We start from the raw sequence: 20,866 nt of genomic DNA, 5'->3' as shown, positions 1-20,866 counted from the left end.
GGAAAGCAGAGCTTTGTCTGTCCTGAAAGCTTGTCTGTCAGTGCTTTGCAGGTAATTCAATTAGAGGTTTTACTCAGAACTTGGCTCCACTTTCTATATGACTAACCCAAGCCCAGCAACTTCCATCATGCTATTATAAGTACAATATGCTATTGAGAAAGTACTATGTTGCAATGGCACATTTATTTTTTAAAAAGTGTGCAACAGAGAAGGATGGGATTAATAAAGTGGATTTACCAAAACATGACAACATGTTTCAAGTTATAAATCATTTGAGGAAGAAACTTTCTTCTCCTCTTCAAGATAATAAGATTGTAAACTTTCTCTGGGTTTGAAAGATTATCTCCCTGCAGTACTCACAGCTGAATGTCAAAGGGATTTCCAAGGGTGGCAAGACCCTTAACAACCACATGTGTTTACTAATGCATTCTAGAAATGACATAAATTACTGAAATGAGTGCTGCATACTTTCCTCCCTATGTGCTTGCTTCAAGTGGTTTCTTTGTTCCGAAAAGGCAGATGACATCAATCAAAACACACATGGCTTAAAATTAGTGTGGTAATAGCTAAAGTGACAAAGAGAGGGCCAGCACTGTCTTCTCTCTTTTTATTTTTATGGTATTCTTCATGGGGAAGCCCAGAAAACAAATGAACACAAAAGTTTACTTTGCAGGTAAGAGGATTCAAGATGTAAATTCCAAACCAATTTTACATGAATTTCCTCATGGAACTACAGATCCATGAAACCATGCTATAGGAAAACTTATAAATTAAGGACCTAAAACCTCAAGCTGTAAAGGACCCCCAGTGTCACTATTCAACACCTGTTGAAACTCTTTATTTTAGGACAAAAGCATGGAGAAAAGATGTTTTCCACCCTCCCCACCTCCTCTGGATCCTCTGACAAGCAGTTAAGAAGTGCTAACAGCTGGCTTTGCTGTAGGCTTTCATTAAATCAAAGTCGGAAAAACTCCCTCTACTGACATTTACAGTAACTAGTGTGTTATTTAGGGCACAATATTTGCACTCTGTGGTTTGATCCAGGAAATGGTGTCCTTCCTGTGGACCCCAACTACAAATGTGCATGTCACAAACACAGTGCACATAGGTGACTCCAATTCATTAAGAAAACCATGGGTTCTTAAATGACTACATGTCTTACTCACGAGAGGTAGTGTGGAAAAGCAAAATATGGATATTTGCACTGCTGTTCTATAGGTTTTTGAGTGGAGAGGAACTCATTTTAAGCTTCTGAACTTGATTCACCATAAATAGCTGATTTTACACGATATTGCAAGATAAATAGGCTCAAAGCAGGATTAACTGTTTAATTGCTTTTGTGAAGAGCTTTTTGGATTTAGTACTGGTCTTTCAGATTTCTCTTAAGTAGAAATAAACCCAGGACATAAAAATTATTGTAGGTTGTATTGGAATAACTAAATAGTAGCAATTGATGAGACATCCAGGAAAAAACTAAAGAATTCTCTCACCAGCTCATAAGGAGGGACATGAGCCTTTGCTACTAGATAAATTACATTCCCAAATTATCAGATATGTTTTACATAAAATGTAAAACAGAAACCTCTCTTCCCTACCAATCTTCCTACTATTATTTCCTAACACCAGAAAAGCTGAGACAATGATAGTGTGATCGATGATTCATGATACTGTTTGACTATAGCATTCTAATCCTCAGAAAAATTTATGAGCAAAGACTATTAACATACAATTGGTATGTGAGTGCATGTACAGACTATGTTAACATGGATTGACTCCACAATCTCTGCTCATGAGATTGTGTGCTCATGCCCTGAACACCAAGCCCTCAGAGCCAAATTGAGAAGCATGCTTTGTAAGGTCAGTGTAACTTCAGTTCCTTACATACCACATCTAAAAACAAAACCAAAAATATTTAAAAAGATAAAAAAAATTCCATATTGCGGAAGATCCTTTTATCCATTTCTTACACAAGGTTTTAGAATGTGAGCATGCAGCTTCACCACATGTTCAAGCTCTGTTCACCCCATCCGCCTTAGCTGATGGTGCAGGATGACTTTATGTCACTTGAAATACAGAGGACTAATTATCAGTAATATTTGAAGACATGCAATAATACAAAAGTGCTTTACGAGTCACAAGTAAACTAAAGGCAGAGGATTGAGCATTAAAAGCACAAAATAATACAGGAATTGAAACATGTACTATATGCCTTCAGGTAAGCTTTGAAAAGAAAAATTTTCAGGATCACTTATGAGTAAATGGCAAAGCTAAGGATGCCTGGCTTTTGTTAGGAGCTAGGTAATATTAATCCCCATGACTCTAGAGAAATACCACTTTATAACATTCACCTTAAAGTGACCAATATTATCTTTATCTTAGTTAGAAGAAATTTTATATATAGTTTCATGTATATATATATATATATATATATATATATATATATATATATATATATGCAATGTCTTCTGTTGCTTTCCTTAGAAAATTAACAGTCAACATTAAAAACTGATAGTGAATACTTATCAAAATGCATTATGTATTACTGCAGCTTCATCCATCATTTCAAATACTTTTAAAATTCCTACTATGAGCCTGCTTCTTTATTAAGTGCTGGGGATGCTAAGACAAACTGATCTTGCCTTTTTTTTTTTTCAGAGAGAGAGAGAGAGAGGAGAGAGAGAAGAGAGAGAGAGAGAGAGAGAGAGAGAGAGAGAGAGAGAGAGAATTTTTTTTAATATTTATTTTTCAGTTTTCGGTGGACACAACATCTTTATTTTATTTTTATGTGGTGCTGAGAATCGAACCCAGCACCCCACCCATGCCAGGCAAGTGCGTTATTGCTTGAGCCACATCCCTAGCCCCCAATCTTGCCTTTGTATTGTGCTTATTCCAGCTGGCGAATAAATGTGAGGACATCTAGAATGATCCACATGAGAACAGAGGCTTACATGAAGAGCTAGCACAATTTTGAGTAGGGAGCGATAGCTTTATCTTGGAGTGTGAAGTTGTGTGTGGCAGACTCGCTCACCAGAGGAATTTTTGTCAGAGGCTTCATAGGGTCTCTGGAAACTGACCAAGAGCAACTACAACAAAAGAATTACAACATTTTACCCCTAAATTCCCAGGTCAAAGCTCCAACAACTAAATAGAAGTGTTAACATGCAATCAGTGAAGAAAACCTAGACCTGAATTCTTTTTATAAAGAGACATGGATTTTCTAATAGAGATTTTCAAATTAAAATGAGAAATGTCTTAAACAGTTGCCATGAAATCCAAATTCATATCCCTTTACTCACTGCTGAAAATGCACATTTGGCGTCAGGAAGTTGGGGTTAAGGATATGGGGGCCATTAAAACAAGCAAAAGCTCCCATTCCATTATCTTAATAGCAACTTTATAAATCAATCCATAGGGCCCCTTCCCCCTAATGAGCTGCAAAGTACCAAACAAAACTGTGCAGCACATAATGAAATACAAGCTGGGGGCCCTCCGGTTCTGTGTTTAGAGTACCATGCTAATAAGGCCATGAGGGCCCCTTATCTTCACTCTGTTCCATGACCTCATACAGGGGCCCTAACTTGAGTCATTCCCCAAAAATCATTCCCTTGGTGTCCTGGGCTCAGGTGAGTTTAGCATAGCACTTAGCCAATGTGGAGCAAAGGAGGTACCTATGCTTAAAAAACTATATTCAGGATTTCAAATATATACTGTATTCACACCATTTTGGACATAGCAAGAGAACACTGTTGTTGTAGTTAGCTTCTGGCATGGCTCCTAGTGATCCCCACCTCCTTGTACTCAAGCCTTTCTGTAATCCCTCCCCTCAAGAGGGGGCTGAACTTAGTAACTTGCTTCTGAGAACACAGCCCAAGTTAAGGAGTATCACCTCTGTGATGAGGTTGCAAAAGTTTGTGACTTCCTTCTTGCTAAAACTTCATCTTTTGCTCATGAAACAAGGTACCATATTGTGAGACTCTCAATGCAGAGGTCCATGTAGCTAGAAACTGATCGAGACTTCCAGCCCTAAGCATTCAAGGAAGTCCTGGCTTAGAAAGCAACAACTCACAAGGAATTGTATCTGGCTAACCATAATGTGAGGCAGTTAGAGTGAATCCTCAGATGGACCTTGAGATGACTGTTTTTTTTTTTTTTTTTTGGAGAGACCCAATGTTCTCAGCAAAGTGGAACCTGGACTCCTGACCCATAGAAACTCTGAAATAATGTTGTTTTAGCCACAAGATTTGGGGGTAATTTTTTCAAGACCTGGCTGGTGCAATGCAGTATACAAACAAATGTATGTCATCATTGATTTCCCACAGCTGCCTTTAGACTGAAGGACTTAAGACACTGCAGCATTTTCTCCTGATGGGCAGCCATGTCCTTGTTCCCATGGAGCAGTGCACTCCTTACACTGGGGCCATGCCTAAACAACCAGATCCCTTACTAGTTTATATTTCAGGCTACTGTTACAAGTCCACTTAAAATAGGCCTATAAGAGAGGTAATTATAAACTGCTGTTGAAGAAATACTACAAGACACATCTATTTGTTCTCACTCCAGCATTTAAAAACTGTTTTTCATTTTCCTTCTCATGCAACTTGGTTTGTTTTTGCTAATGTAATCAACCTGTGCTGTTCCTTGCAATTAACATGATGTCTCACTTTAACTCTGAATTGCTGGGTGAACCTAAGTGGGGTTTGATACAAAATATGAACTTCAGTCATAAGAGAAAATGCTTTTCCTCAGATCTGTGAAATGGGATATAAAGTTGAGCTTTAACTGAAAGAATTTCAAAGTTAAAAATTTTAAAGTTAAAATAAGTTAAACTTTTCTTACTATCCAAACCTCCTATCAATTATCTTCTTCATAGGCCATCAAACTAAGTATGTGACTTTAGAAGTTCCACAATAATTAAAGTATCAAATATTCTTCATAAAGAACCTGAAGTTTGGCAGGAGAGGGGTAGGACTCTCATTTCCTACTTCTTTCACATTTTCAGGCCCAATACAGTGCTCATTAGTCAACTTGAACATTTCTGTCTAACCTTATTCAGCCTCCAATCTTAATTCCAAAGGCCAAAATCCCTCTCCTTTTCTGTGTCCCATGTCAATCTGGGTACTTTGAGAAGTTTTATTTTTAAAAACAGTCAGCCACTTTCTTCTTTGTAAAGAAACGAGCGTGTGTGAGCATTAAAAATGCAGCTTTCCATTATGTTTGCCACAGGCAATATTTCTCAATTTGAGCAAGTCAAAAGAAAAGATAGGTTATTAGTTGTTAGCAGGACCCAGTTTTTTCCCCCTCTAGGTTTTTCATGCAGTTTAACATACAACACAAATATATTCAAATTAGGCAGGTGAAAGCAGAATTAAGCATTAATATTTCTTTCACAGTAAATGCTGGAAAAGTAAAGCCCATTTAAATACAGAGCAGTACTGCAAATGTCTCCTAGAATTTAATGAATCAATAAAATCCATTTTGTGTATATGGGCGAAGGGTGGGGAAAAGAAGTGGTGGGAATGGGATAGAGAGTAACCAAAGCCATATGGACTTCTTAGAAAATGGTTACCAGATTTGCAGAAAAATTCTTAAAACAAAAGTTAGGCCTCTTCTTAGTGAAGAATACCCAGGCAATAATTTGCAACTGACTGCTTGATTTTTTTTAAAAGCACCACAAGACTTAATTTTCATATTAAGAATAAAATCACCAGTTATATTGGACCACATTACACCATTCTACCTATTGAGATGTAAAAGTCACATGGTGTTTTTTTTTTTTTTTCTTGTTTGTTTTTGTGGTGTTCAAGATAGAACACAGGGCCTTGCATGTGTTACAGCAAGTTCTCTACCACTAAGCTGCACCCCAGCCCAGAAGTCATGTGTTTTAATCACTGGCTCATGCCTTAGGTATACGGAGTTTGCATCCACAGGAGCTGGTTAAATTTGCCCACACATTTTACCTCTTACAGCCAGCAGTATCTCAAAACTTAAATCATTGGCAGGTTAAGGTCAAAGCCTCAGTTGTAAAAATTAAAAAGGAGGTTATTAAGTATAGAGGCCTTGGGGAAATTAAAAATACCATGTAAATATTAGATACTTTGATATGGCTCTGGGGATGTTTCTTTTAAAAAACTAGAAAAGGCAAAGGGATATATTTCCCACAATATAACAAGAAGGGTGGAAAAATGTACTCCCCAAGCTAAAACTTGTTTTCAACACTAGGGGACTATAATGGGGAACAAAAAATTAGAGTAAAGTTCAGGGCAAGGGAGGTAAAATAAGTTCCAGCTGGGCAGCCTCAGAAAAAAGAGAAATTGGGAGGTACCACCCATCCCAACCATTGCTCCCCCAATGACTCTGCCGCCTTAGGCAAATTCTCACTGCAAATGCTAACTTCAGTATTATTTAAATTCCAGCAGCTAAGTCTCAGTAGATCAATTACTTTTTCTTAGCAACCTCAAACAAATGGCTGAGGACAAGTTTCTTTCCACCAATTTCTGGAAATAAACAAATAGAACCTCATCATGCTTATGTACACATTTATTTGAAATATGAGCAAACTTTTACTGACTTTTAAAAGCTTAGTGATGATAAACCTGTTTCCACTGAAGAAGGGTATCAAAATCTACTGAATTATGAGCAGAAAACAACGTTGATTTTGGAGGATTATTTTAAATTGTCCCTTATAAGAAGGCTTTCTCATTCTTTCTTAGGAAAATTTAAGACAGTTTAAATAAATCTCAGTGTGTAATTCAAGACTTGACCTCCTTCTTCAATGAATGGGGAAATCCAGTCCACTCACAGAGATAACACTTAGATCTCATTTAAAAAAAAAAAAAAACTAAACATATTATTAGGCATTTTATTATTTAGAAAATATCCCCAAATATCTTTGAACAGTTAGAAAAAAAATGTTTCCTCTTATCAAATATTCTCTGAGGCCTGGCCTTGCCTGAGGACACACTGTTTAAGTCTGTGCAAAGTCTTCAGATGGTTCTTCTGGTCTGTGGTGATTTTGGCAAACCTGCTGTACTAGATAAGTATTATCTGACAAAACAACAACAACAACAACAACAAAAAAGGATAAGCAGAACCATTCACTTAGAAAAATCCTTCTTCACTGGAAGCCACATAATGAAAGTAATGACAGCAAAAATAAAAGCTCAGATAAAAGGTAAAAGTCCTAGAATCTCACAAGAGGAACAATTTGTATTATCCCTCCTCTTCCGGCTCTTTGAGCAGCTCTGTATGATATGCCATCAGGTGACTCTAAGGAGAGCTACAGAGCCCCCATTATTCATTTGTACCGTAACAACAGAAACAATGTTTTTACCATACAGCACTAAGGCAGCAGAACAGCAAAGTACTAATAAATCATCAAGTTAATGAAATTCAGAGAAACTCCTAGAAAAATGTTAATTTTTTCTAGCCTTTCACTGTCCCCATTATCCTTAACCTCCTTGGGGAGGGTGCTTGGAAGGGACATGGTTAGTTGTTTGAGTGCAAGCATAATGATGCTCTCGACTCTCTCCTCGGTTCATTTATCATGACTTATTTTGTATCTTTGAATCAGCTGCTTAACCTACTACCTATGCTTGTTTCGCTGTGAGCCTCCTGTTCTCAAAACAAATTTTAAGTGTCACCTACTTAAGAGGGGCTGTAAAATTGCATAGTGCACTTGGAATCTCAGGTGATAGATCCCTAGAGATCGCAAATATTATTTCACTACTATACAGATTGATATCATCACTCTGTACTTATTCCTCCCTCTGCGTAGGGATTTCCTGAAGCAAGGGCCCAGCTAGGGCTTCTTAAGTCTCCAATTCTGAGTACAACTATGTAGAAGAGGGAGGGGACAGGACTGAAAAACAGTGTTAAAAAAAAGTTATTTATCATTCATGAAGAAAACCAGACAAATGTGACCCTTTGTAGTTTACATTTTGAAATAAGGTCTCCTTATGTTGCCCAGAGTGGCCTTGAACTCTTGATCTTAAGAGATCCTCCTGCCTCAGCCTCCTGAGAAGCTGGAACTACATGTGCATGGCACCATGTCTGACTCTATAGCCTAAATTTTAAAAACTGAATCCTACTGTAGATTCATTTGTTAGTGTTTGGGGGGTATTTCAGTCAGGTTTTTTTTTTTTTAATTGTTTTTGCTGTGACCAATAGACCTGACCAAAAAAAAAAAAAAAAAAAAAAAAAAAAAACTAAGAGGAGGAGACATTTATTTTAGCTCAGTTTCAGAGGTCTTAGTCTGTAGACTGGCAACTTCATTGCTCTGGGCCTGATGTGAGGCAGAACATCATAGTGGAAAGGCATGGCGGAGCAAAGCAACTCAGAACACAGTGCGGGGAGGTCAAAATTATAACCCCAGGGCCATGCCCCCAGTGAAGTACCTCCACTAGTTACACCTTACCTGCTACCATCACCACCCAGTTAATCCAGACCATTGGATCAATTCATTGATTAGGTTATACCTCTCATAAACTAATCTTTTCACATCTGAAAATTATTGCATTGTTTCATACATTAGCTTTTAGGGGATACCTCATTTCTAAACTGTAATGATGGGGGAGAGGGGGGATGATGAAGGTGTTCATGTGAGGCTGTGTGCTGAGTCTGAGGCAGGTGCTTGGAGAATTAGAAAGGGTATTGGAGGACCCTCATTGTTTTGAAAATCATGCTAAGATTCTGTGGGTTGTGTTTTAAATACATTTTAAGAGTGTGAGCATGCTATTAAATTGAAGCAAAGGTAGACCAAAATAAAGACATGAATTCTACAGAGAAGCAACCAGGCCGGCCATTGAGACTTCCTTTGCAGCTTCACAGCTTGACCCACTACAACAATGGCACTGAGCAGACCTGACTGTGTGCCCTAATATGTCCACAAACACTCTGCTGCTATAGTATAAATGGTTCTTATTTCACTCTTCCGTGTTCCTTTGCATAAATGTAGATAAATATTTATGCAAATCAATGATTCATTTGGTTGTTTTTCTTAATCGATAGGCTACATTCTCCCCCATGTCAATCATTTCTGGTGAGATATAAGTATCTAGGCAGGAGTACCCGTTAGTTTGGGGTAAAGACTCCCAATGGAATTCTAGAGGTATGAACAAATTAATGTCTTCTCTTTAGCAGGCTCAATTTTATCAAGGAGACAACTGTTTAGGTACCAGGACTGTATACTTCATTTCACACCAAAAAGCTTTCTTTGATGGGGGTTTCATGTTGACAGAGTGAGTAATATCTTAGGGACTAAACTCTAGTTTACTGTGATTGTTTCTGAGTAGGACAACTTTTCAGTAAAGTTGATGTCTGTGCATTCCTGTCCATCACCCTACAGCATGATAGACAGGGTCTTTCATAATCTGATCCCAACTGTGATTTCTTTTTTCTCTCCCACCTTCAATACACATTAATAGCTAGTCCCAACAATATTACCTTCCAGAACCTCCTGGAAAGTCTTCTTTTTAATATCCTGTGACCTTTGATTTGCCTCTCAAATTCCAGCTCCCTCCAGTCACTTGAGATACGTCCCCTTTCTCCAATGCACTACCCTCTCCTGAGTTCTTACAGTATCTGTTTCTATCTCCCTTATAGCAAGTGCACCATTCTGTTTTGTTTTAGAATTGGTTATTACTTCTTATCTTTGTTACTACAGTTGCAAGAACAGGAGCCATGCTGGTTTCTTGAGTTCTTGGTGCTGGGAGTCTATTGCTTTGTTCATAACAGGTGTTCGATAAATATTTGAAGAATGAGGATAGAGATTAAGAAAAATATCCCAATGTAGAGTGATTTGTTGACCAGCTATGAACCAAAACTCAGGAATAGAACAAAAAAGAAAAATGGAGAGAGGGGTAATGGTAAATGCCATTTACCATTAAGAACAGAAGAAATTTCTTTTTTTCTGGAAAGCTCCTCTCCCTTTGCTGCAGTTTCTTTCTTATAGAATGACCTTGGAGACTGTGGTCTAATAGACAAAGTTCAAGAGACATAAAAAAATCAAGTAGGTAGTATTTTAATATCTGTGTGGTTCCAAGAAATAAGAAGTGAAGGGAATGAGGGAGTCTTTATAACCAAAGATACACAGACTCTAAACAAATGATAGCCTAGGTGAGGGGTTGCAGACCCCTCCAGTGATCAGTTAAAAAAAAAAAAAACAGTCAAGGTAAAGCTAGAATCCAGGTGATTAGGAGCTTCTGAAGTAATAATAAAATAAAGTAGCACTGGGCAATGAGGACCACAGGTGAGGGTGATGTCATCCTGGCTGCAATGCTAGTCCTTAAGAAGCACAGACAAGTCAGGGCACCTCAGACATTACATGAGACTGTAATTGTGTTGAGGAACATAACTATCTTTCAACTACAGCAGACTTTTAAAAGCTAACTATAGGCATCTTTAAGAGAATTAAAACCACAGATCTAGTATTTCTTATGTAAGAAAAAACATCTGTGAAGTGGAACTTCAATACTTTGAAAGTGTAGGATAACTTTGGCCAATTCGAGTAACAGATCGGACATGTAATTCCAATTTAAAATATGTAATGGAAAAACTGATTTGGTCTTGTGACAAAGTGAAATCTGGTTTACATGTAGTTTCGGAACATTTAAGAGAACTAAAGCTTCATATTTTTAAGTTTAATTTATTATGATGACATGAATTAATTAAATACTTGGAAATATTGTATAGTCAGACAAGTGATATATTTAAAAAGGATAGAGAATATATTTTCAAAGGACAGAGAACATATTAAATCTTTAAGTTCAATGTAAAATGGTTAAAGAAATTAACTGTGATTATAAATGAAGCCAAATATTTACATTGACTAGTTTTGTAGATAGATCGAGATGTATAAGCTAATTTGAATAGGCTAGATTAGCAATTTTTAGGAAGAATTATTTTTAAAATTTGTTAATTTGAAAAAGTGAAATATCAAATTTTAAAACAAAAGTAACCTTCTAAGTAAACTTTTTTGTGGACAAAAGCCACTCTTCTGTGCCTTAGAAGTTTAAGGGATTTTGCCTGATTTCAGGAGGGGGCTAAAATGCAGTCTTCTCAGAGAAAGCTCCCAGGATCAGCCACCTGAAAGCTGTTTCCATATCTTTCTGTCACCACATCCAGTGCTCTATAGGTCCTAGTGTAATTGACAGTTATAGATTTGCTCATTTCCTGGTTTACTGTCTATTTCCCAATTAAGTTGTAAACTCTTAAAAAAAGAAAAAAAAATTAATTACACCACAGTGTTTCTCAAACTGAACATAGTGCTTTGTGAGAAAGCAGGCAACCAAACGATCTTTTTGAAGGAATGAAAAAAGAATAATCTGAAAACTGAGTAAACCAGAGATAGTTAGGGCCGTATAGTACAGGAAATAACCAAAGTTACCAATGTGTTCTAGGAACTGATCTTCACTGATTGATCTGCTATGTTTTTCACTTTCCATGACTATTACTTTTATATTTCCTCTCGCAAATGCACAGAGCAATCTTACTGGTAGCTAGATGAAAACTTGGCCCACTTTATTGCTGCTGCAAACTTTTGGAGAAATTTATTTACTATTTGATTTGCCAGAAACCATAGTTTAGCAAGCAGGTAATGCACAGATGGTAGCAAGATGGATAATAATAGGCTGATAAATTATAACTTTAACATAAAGCATATTAAATAAATCAATGGTGTATTTTTAGGAGCTTCTAGTGTTTGAAGTCTGAAGAACGAAAAAAAGGATAACCATCCTTTAATATACGTTTCTGTTTTTAAAGTTTTTATTTTTCATGAAAATCTTAAAAAAAGAGTAATAAAAACAAGATTCTATCCATTAGCCATGATGGATAGCCATGATATGCTATTAAGTTTTAAGCCAATTGTTTAATACCAATGTGCTATTTAAGTTTTAAGGAATCGTTTATATTTCTATGATGACTCTCCATGTCATATAAATAAGACTTATTACATTCTTTGGCATGCCGGGCGGGATTCATTCTATTTTTCCTGTGCTTAGTGGAAGAAAACTCTTGGGTCAACTTATCTTTTTAATCTAAGAAGTCTCAGCTGAAATTGGCTTTGAAGTTCACTAATTACAAAACTCAACAGGGGTTTTTCCTTATTTGGTGTAACTCATATTTCTATTCATTAACCCCAGTTTTAAAAAAGATTAAAAAGTCTGAATAGGAACAAACTTAAAAGTCTAAAGAACAGCCTCTCTCCTGTGACACCTTTAGACACTTGCAGTGCAAACTTTGCTCCCAGGATCTGATTCCACATCTTCTGTGGCTGGAGGAAGGAGAGGTAAAGTGTATGTTTTGAAGTTCCCAACTACACAGTGTTTCAGGGAGATGAGAAATCAGTAAATGCTTTCCAGTCTGTACACTGGGAAAATTTATGTCAACCTGAGTTACAAGGAAATCGGCATTCTGAAGGGCAATCCTGCTCAATGCTCTTCGCAGGGCCAAGCCACTGGGTTCAGATGCTTTCATTCTGGTGAAAAGATCATTACCAGGCGGCTCCGGGGAACTTGGCCCTCCTGTAAGTGTGTTCCTTTGTTATGAATATGGAACAGATGGAGCCAAATCTATCTGCTCTGTAGGAACAAAAACACTTACAACCCAGCTCTCTCTATTAAAGACTCTACTTAGCTCCTTTATACCATCGGCTTTCTGTGCACTGCTGTGAGGTTTTGACTTTATAGAAAAAGGCACTTCATAAAAGCAACAGTTCTTACTCTTAAACCAAAGTGGCCTAAGAACTAAAGAAGATGAATACATGGTTTCACCCATAGGACTCCTTGGAGATATGAAGATATTCAATTAGCAGTGTGCATGTGTGCATGTGTGTGTGTGTGTAGGAGAAAGACTGTACTCAATTCTGGTAAACGTCTGCATTAAAACAACATGAAAATATAGAGAACAGAGAGGAGAGCGATGAAGATGTCATGTTTCTCATTACAAGGATGGCATCTAATTGCTCTAGCATAATAAAATGCCAGGATTTAATTTTGTATATATGTCTGTAAGGCTAGCAAGGGCTGTCTTGAACAAAAAATATGACTATGCACAACAAAATCATGCGGGTAAACATAATTAGTAATTAGGACCATGCCACAAAACAAAGGCTGTATGATGTGTCTTCACTATGAAAAATAGTAATAATTACTTTCAGTATCATGCCAATTTGCTTTTATAACCTGAAAGATATAAACACTGCAGGTAAAACCAAAGCATGCACTTATTTATTAGGCTGATGAGCTAAAAGACATCCAGAGGCCATCCCTACAATGTGCTGTTGCCAAGACATGTGTGTTGGCAGATAGCTAGGTGAGTGTCACAGGCTTCCGGGTGTGGATGCACAACTGTATGTGCACCTCCCATTGATAGCAACAGGGGGAAAGGAGTGTCTGCCTCATTTCATTACATTTATTATACTGATACATTTAAAGTCTGGCTGCCTCTTCGGAGATAATTGAAAAAAGAAATTCTGTGGCAGGATGCTTTGATTCTGACTAAATCAAGTCTTCGGGCAAATTTCCTCCTGCCAGTGGAAGCACAGCTTGCCTGAAGTCGTAACCTTTGTTGGAGGAAAGGAACTGGCCTTGAAGCAGATCATGAAGCAGATGTTTTATGCCAAATCAGAGTCTAGGGATACGGGGGCTACTGCAAATAAAACTCTTCTTCTGTCTGTTCAATCATTTCAATTCCCTGCAGTGTGAAATATGAACTTGCCAACAAATGGCCAGCGTGCTGTGCCTCGCAGCAGGGGGAGAAAGTGCCACAGCTGTGCCAGAGACTGGAGAACTCGAGACGCGCGTGACATGTTCATTAGTCCCCTGTATGGCCAGGGCCTGCACCAGGCCAGTCTCCAGAGCCATCCACGGGGAAGCTGGCAGAGTGTTTACTATGCCCAAAAGAGTAAAAGACACAATTTCCACAGAAATGAGATGCAAACTTGTAGTGATCTCTCTGGTGACCCCAGGAGGTTGGTCTTTAAAAGAACGGATCTTCTCTGGGCACAAATGGGTAGAAAAAATTATGTCCGCCAGTGCTTTCAGCCTTTCCCCCTGACTTTATTAAGCAGTCTGCTCTGTGAGCAATAAAAAATAAAATAACGAAATAGACTTTAAGCCTCTAAGAGAGACTGAAATGGTCGCATGTAAGAGCTAAGATGTTCCTTCTGTGTATCAGAAAGATGGATTTGTGAGAACTGCCTGGCTCACTTGTTGCAGGCAAATGTAACCCTGGTTCCTTCCAGTGTACTGGCCTTCTAGTTCATTCCACATTACAGCTCTGCAATGATAAAACCAGTTCATTTATCTAAATTAAGGTAAAATTAGACCAACAAGTTTCAACTGGACATCTTTTGCAACATACAGAACATACATAGTCACACATACTCCTATAGCTGTAATCTTAGATTATGAATATACTATATTCAATTCTATTGTGAGATTTTTCAAAGATTATTCACATACTTTCTAGTGCCACATTCTTTCACATTTTAATCATGAGCTCCCTAAATAGAAGTCATTTGCATCTGTAAACATTTCCTTGCAGTAGTATTTAGCAGTATATTCTCTTTGTGCAGAGCTATTTTAAAAGGAAAATAAACCTTTATATGGAACAACAATCAAGCATGAGCATTAAAAGGTAAATGAGAGGCCAGTGAAATCCTCTAACCCCTTTATGTAATTTCTGAAAAATGTTTGAAGTTTCTCAATTTTAAAATAGCCCAGAATCATATGGTTTATTTTGGATGACAGATTATAGGAATACTAGCCATATAATCCAACTTATAACCTAAATCATAAGGACATTTTCAAGAAATGAAATGAGTTTGAAATAATTTATTATTCTGAAATGAGGCCAAATAAGTACACATGGTTCAAGCTCAAAATGATAGACCATTATCACAACTAATGGTGAGCTCTCATTAGTTTAGCATTTCTAAATGAATGTTGTAGTCAATAAATCTGTCACAGAATGGTTACAAATGATTGTTTTAAGGAATTAATAACAAGACTTATATTTTTATTTTAGGATTCTTTTGGCACCAATTACTCTAGGATATTATTTTTTCATAATGTTTCTTTTTCTCTATTTAACTGGACCAAATACAAACCAGAAACATGAAATTATTTCTTAATTGACTTGAGCTTGGTGGGAGGGAACTGTATCTCAGGATGCACAATACCAATAATATTTTTATAATCGCCATCATTTTTCTACTATTTCTATGCACCAGGACCTGTGCCAGGTTTATTAAATTTAATCCTCAGCACAGTCCTTTGAGGCAGGTATTACCCTCATTTTAGAGACAGGGAAACCGAGGCTTAAAGAGGATAAGTATTCTGCCAATGCCATGCATAGCTAGTGTATGGTAGAATGGATGTTCAATTCCAAGTCTTTCCAATGCCAAAACTATACAATCTCAGTTTACAGTATAAATCATACTTTTCTTCATGATTGCCCTACTTCAAATATTTGTTTCATAATTTCCCAGAAGCTCTTAAAGTCCTTCCAAAAAAAGTCTAGGGGGAGGTTCAAACTTGGTAGAACTTGACTATATAATCTTAAGAATTTGCAATAGGTTTCAGTAGAAAACCAAGTGGGGGTTGGCCTGCAGAGACATGCCCTACACATATTTCCTAATCAAGTGCATGTCAAGAAAAAGCCTTTTAATATTATATTACCGTAACTGATGTACTCCCAAGTACCCATATGCACCAAGGTAGGAGGAAACAGGAAACAAAACACAACACAGTAATCCAATGTTCCAAAAAGAAAACAGGAAAATTGGCAGTGTACTCATTACATACTCCCCTGTGGGAGGAGAGATTTCCCAGGCTGGCCTTGTTGTCTCTGACCTCATAGCACAGCCCTTGAGATATGCACAGCTCTTGCCTGCTCCCACCCGAGGTGCTTTAACCCTGGCCAGGAAGAGAAGCAAACTAGTTAATATTTTAGCACAAGAACCAAAATAACATGTAGATGCATAGCAGGAATTCCTCCTATCTAATCCCAATATTGTGGGCTCTGTCTGGGGAAGGGGCCTGCAGAACCCATACCCACCTGCCTTATATCTAGACAGAATCAAGAGCCTTTTCTGATACCTCAGGAAAACAACAGATACAGTAAATTCTTCAAATTCAATAAGGGTGACTTTATACCTCTCTAATTTTTTTCCTGCAATATAGGAATTGGGTCAAGGTATGTCCATTCAGTGACATGTATAAGATTATCCTGCACCATCTATCTCCCTATTTTCTTTTACTTAGTCAAATGAATACACAGCTTCTTGTCTAACCAGAGAAACAAAGAATTCTGCTTCACTCTGGATAAAAAAAAGTCTAGAGTGATCCTGTAAGAACCAGAGTCAGATCATGTTACTTTTCTGTTCAAAATCCTCCAATGCCTCCCACATCCTTATATGGTCTACCATCACTCTTTATTCCACTACATACATACATATAAATTTTATACACTGCTCAGATTTACAGAGCTATTCCTTTGTTCATCTTGCTCTAGCCATGAAGGCTCCTTACTAGTCCTGGAACACTTTAGGCATGCAATCTCAGGGCCCTGGTTTTATGTTTTTTAATGTATTCTCTCTTTAAAAAAAAAAAAAAAACCTTTATTTATTTATTTATTTTTATGTAGTGCTGAAGATCAAACCCAATACCCCACATGTAAGAGACAAGCGCTCTACCGCTGAGGCCCAGCCCCAGCCCCAGGACCTTGTTTTTTTAATGCTCACTCTGCCTGGAAAATTCTCCTGTCACAGAAAAAAGTTGCTTGCTCATTTCTTTCAGGTCCCTCCTTCATGGTTAACTTTTATAAGGGTCTTTTCTAACTATCATATATAAAATATTATATGTATAAAATGGCATTACACCTTGTTCATATTCTCTATTCTCTTTACTCTGTTTTGTTTTTTTAAATCATAGCACTAGACAAATTTCTTGCTTATTTATTTGCCTGCTTATCCCTTACCCCATCTCCTACCTCTAGTACAATGTAGGTTCTATTAAAACAGGGCCTTTGACAATTTTTTTCTCCATTGTATTTATAAAGTGTAAAACATTATCTGGCCACTCAATAAACATCTGTTGAATTAAATAAGGAAGAAAAGAATAAAGACAAGGTCATCCCAAGAAAAATACTTGTTTGCTTATGGATCTACTATAAATACCTACAAAATCACAAATTTGGAGTAGAAAAAGTAAAATAAAAATTTTAAGTACTGAGCACACATAAGAAATTCATGCAATGAAAGTAGGTCCATTAGTTTGTTATAAATATGAATAAAGTGGCTTTGTTTTCAAGATAGGTTGAGGATTTTCTTCACATTCAATTAAGATGCACTAAAAACATATTTGTGTAAAGCACAGTGGCTTTAAAGTTGTTTTGAAAAAAAAACTTCTACTAATAACCTGGTAGTTGCTTAAAACATTCCTGCGAAGGGAGAGGCAGATAACAGCAAAAGTAACAACCAGGCAGCAAATCAAAATGGGGGCTTAATTTTTTTTTCTTGGTGACTGTTTTTTTTTTTTTTTTTTTTTAACTAATGCCAAGCAACTGCCCTCATTAGCTGAAATTGCATAACAGAGTGATATGAACCTGCAGGAGAATATTGTCATGAACATCTAACTACTACGCACTTTGGAATCCTCAGAGTGACTAGAAGTATAAATTACTGAATCATTGAACTCACGGTTTGAGAACCTGGGAGACTGTCTACATCAGTCTCCCCATCTTACAAGGTTAAGAAACTGAGATTCTGCAGTTTGGAAAGGCAGAGTGAGTGGCTCCCTGGAACTCATCCTGCTTAAAAGCACTTTGAGCAGCTGATCCGGCCCATGAGCCTATATCAAAAGAAAAGAGAGGCAGGATGCCTTGACACATGCCTGTAATCCCAGCAACTCAGGAAGCCAAGACAGCAGGATCACAAGTTCAAGGACAGCCTCAATAATTTAGCAAGGCTCTAAGCAACTTGGCGAGACCCTGTTTTAAAATAAAAAGGACTGGGGATGTGGCTCAGTGGTAAAGTGCCCCTGGATTTAATCCCAATTACCAAAAGAAAAGAGAGAGAGAGAGAGAGAGAGAGAGAGAGAGAGAGAGAGAGAGAGAGAGAGAAAAGCATTCAGCAAACTACCTGGGACAGAACTAGAACAAATGATATCCCCAAAGTTCCTCTTAAATACCAAGAACAAAATTATTAGGAATTAAATGTTTAATGAATTTATATTATAAGTGGTCCTGCTCAAATTTCTGAAATAGTTCAGCCGAATTTTTATTTTCTGATCATATTTTTCATAGTACATGAAAAATCAATGTGTGTAATATATTTATGTCCCTTTTATAGAAAAGGTATAATTTTACTATTTTAAATAACTACAGAAGATTATGGTTGCTGTATCTTGCCTCTAACATAAGGTCTGTCATGGTTATGATTTATTTTCTCTCAAATACATGGTCAAAGACAGTATCAATTAAGATATTACTCCTGATGGAAAATGGGAGGCACTTTACAACTTCTGCTTTATGATTCTATTTCTGAAAAACACAGGGGTAAGAGAGGGTCTATGATACTATTTTGAGATACTAATGAAGTTATAGGACTGATATTTCTCATAAATAGCCACCATCTCCTACTCTCTATGAAGCTTATTAGTGTATCTGTGCAAGTATGATGTTAGCCTATGCCAGAGCTAATACCACAAAACTGCACACACACACACACAATTACCATCAACACGAAACAACACACACATGTTGCTACCACCTTGACCATCTTATTAAGGAAGAAGTTTATAAAATTCTCGTCTCAATTCTTAGGGCTTCAAGAATTATATCTTATTTTCAAAGAAATGTTCTTTCCATTTACCTATAGCTATCTTTTCAAAATTTTCAACTTTTTAAACCCCTTACATCAATTCTAATCCTGAAAAGTATATTTAAACTGGACTTTCAGGAATCAAATTGTTTTTAAAAATGCTCTAGGGCTATTAAAGATCATATTATTTTTGTAAATGGCATGATCACTCTACAATTTAACTTTTATAAAATCCTAATTTTCCCTTGCCATGCTTGTTTAAAATGATAAGGAACTATACAAATTTCCTCAAGGAAATAAAACAAAGAGTACGTTCTTTCTACCCCAATTCAGTTGAAAACTTTCTCTAGACAACAAAAATTTAAAAATACTTAGCAGCATCTGCCTGGTCATTTTTTTCATATTTACACAGATCAGAATTTCCATAAAGCAAGACTGCTCCTGTCAAAGCCTTGGTGGCTTGCTGTCAAAGCCATCCTTGCCCTAACTCTGAGTAAGAGAGTCTTGAATCCCCTGGACTCTTATGTGGATAGACCATCCCATCCTTCACTTCTGTTATGCCACTGTATTTACAATAAGAAAGAAGAAAATGCAGTCCATGCCTTCAGGACCTTACACTGTAAAGAGTAAAATACAGAATTTGAAACTTCTTTGAACTAGTGAACCTAGTCCAAGGTGCTAAACTCCACATAGAGCTTGAACACAGACATTAAAAACTGCCAAAGAGGCATGTTTAATGCAGGGGGCCTTTTGGTAATCTGGATGCACTTGTGAATCTGAATATAGTACCAAACACAAAGTAGTTCAAAGAGCATGTGCTGAATAACTGTGTCATGTAGGTGTAGGATACCTAGGATTGAGCTTTTATGACAAGATTATATCTCACTGTTCATCTTTACCAGTGTTTGGGATGTGAGAAGCCCCTTATATATTTAAATCCTAGAGTTGCTTCATAAAATGTCAAAATGTGGGGAATGTGTGAGACCCAGCAGTCAGAACCCAACCATGAAAAACACCATAAACACCCCACCCTGATATTGGACCTGTGAGAGAGCAGAAGGACTCATCAGGGTGCAGTGAGGATAATGCCCTGTTACAGCTTTGTAAGGCAGCATGATGCCTTTTGTAGAACAACGAGAGACCAGATGAAAAGCTATTATGGGCAACTGGGGACAGCAAAATTGGCTAATTATTCATTGATTAAGTAGGATTATCAATGTCCAGAACCAACTTGGAAGACATATAAGTGAGTGGCTCTCCTTCTCCAGCACCCAGCTTGGTCATTCTAAGGCATTAATATTTTCATCAAAGGATATGAGAGGGAATGTAAACTAGGCTTGTAAGTAAAATAATTTGGGAAACTAATCCTTGATTTGAACTAGTGATTTAGTGGACTAATGGTCCATTAACATGAGATGACGTTCAATTAAGAATATGCTGTGAGCTGGGTGCAGTGGCACACACCTGTAATCCCAGCAGCTTGGGAGGCTGAGGCAGGAGAATCACAAGTTCAAAGTGAGCTTCAGCAATTTAGCAAGACCTTGTCTCAAAAAAAAAAAAAAAAAATTAAAAAGGACTTGGGATGTATCTCAGTGGTTAAGAGGCTCTGGGTTCAATTCCTGGTACAAAAAAAAAAAAAATGCTGAGTCAAAAGCATAAAGCTTATAAATCTATGTATGTACAGAAGAGCAGGCAAGGTACACAGGTTTATCTCAGGAAACAAAATCTGCAGCACAGTACAACCCGGACACGCATTAAACTGTTCTACTCCTTATATCTAACCATAGTTTTGTCTTCATATTTTGGATCTGAATTTAAAATAAGATTTCAGAGAAGAAATAAAAGTTATTAAAAGATCTCTTGTAGGAATGGCCAGTGGAATTTAAGTGGTGTAAGACATATGAGTCTTTGAAAAAAAGAAACAATAGCCTGGATTTGTTGCTTTTCTCAAAAGAGGAGTAGATGCAAGTATGTGGGTTTAACAATACAGAAAGTCTGGTTGCACTGACCAGACAGAAAAGATTGGATGATAAATGGTATTAA

At 37.2% G+C, this 20,866-nt stretch overlaps 1 protein-coding gene across 3 annotated transcripts in view; it reads right to left on the bottom strand.

Moving 5' to 3' along the window:
• The window catches only part of Efna5 (ephrin A5), a 279,432-nt gene that overhangs the window by 10,951 nt on the left and 247,615 nt on the right, over positions 1-20,866 (bottom strand). The window lies entirely within an intron of this gene.

The sequence above is a fragment of the Marmota flaviventris genome, chromosome 5 (assembly GCF_047511675.1).
Source record: "Marmota flaviventris isolate mMarFla1 chromosome 5, mMarFla1.hap1, whole genome shotgun sequence".
Lineage (NCBI taxonomy): Eukaryota > Metazoa > Chordata > Mammalia > Rodentia > Sciuridae > Marmota > Marmota flaviventris.
The sequence above is the reverse complement of the archived record's forward strand: the minus strand, read 5'-3'. Positions and strand labels throughout refer to the sequence as shown.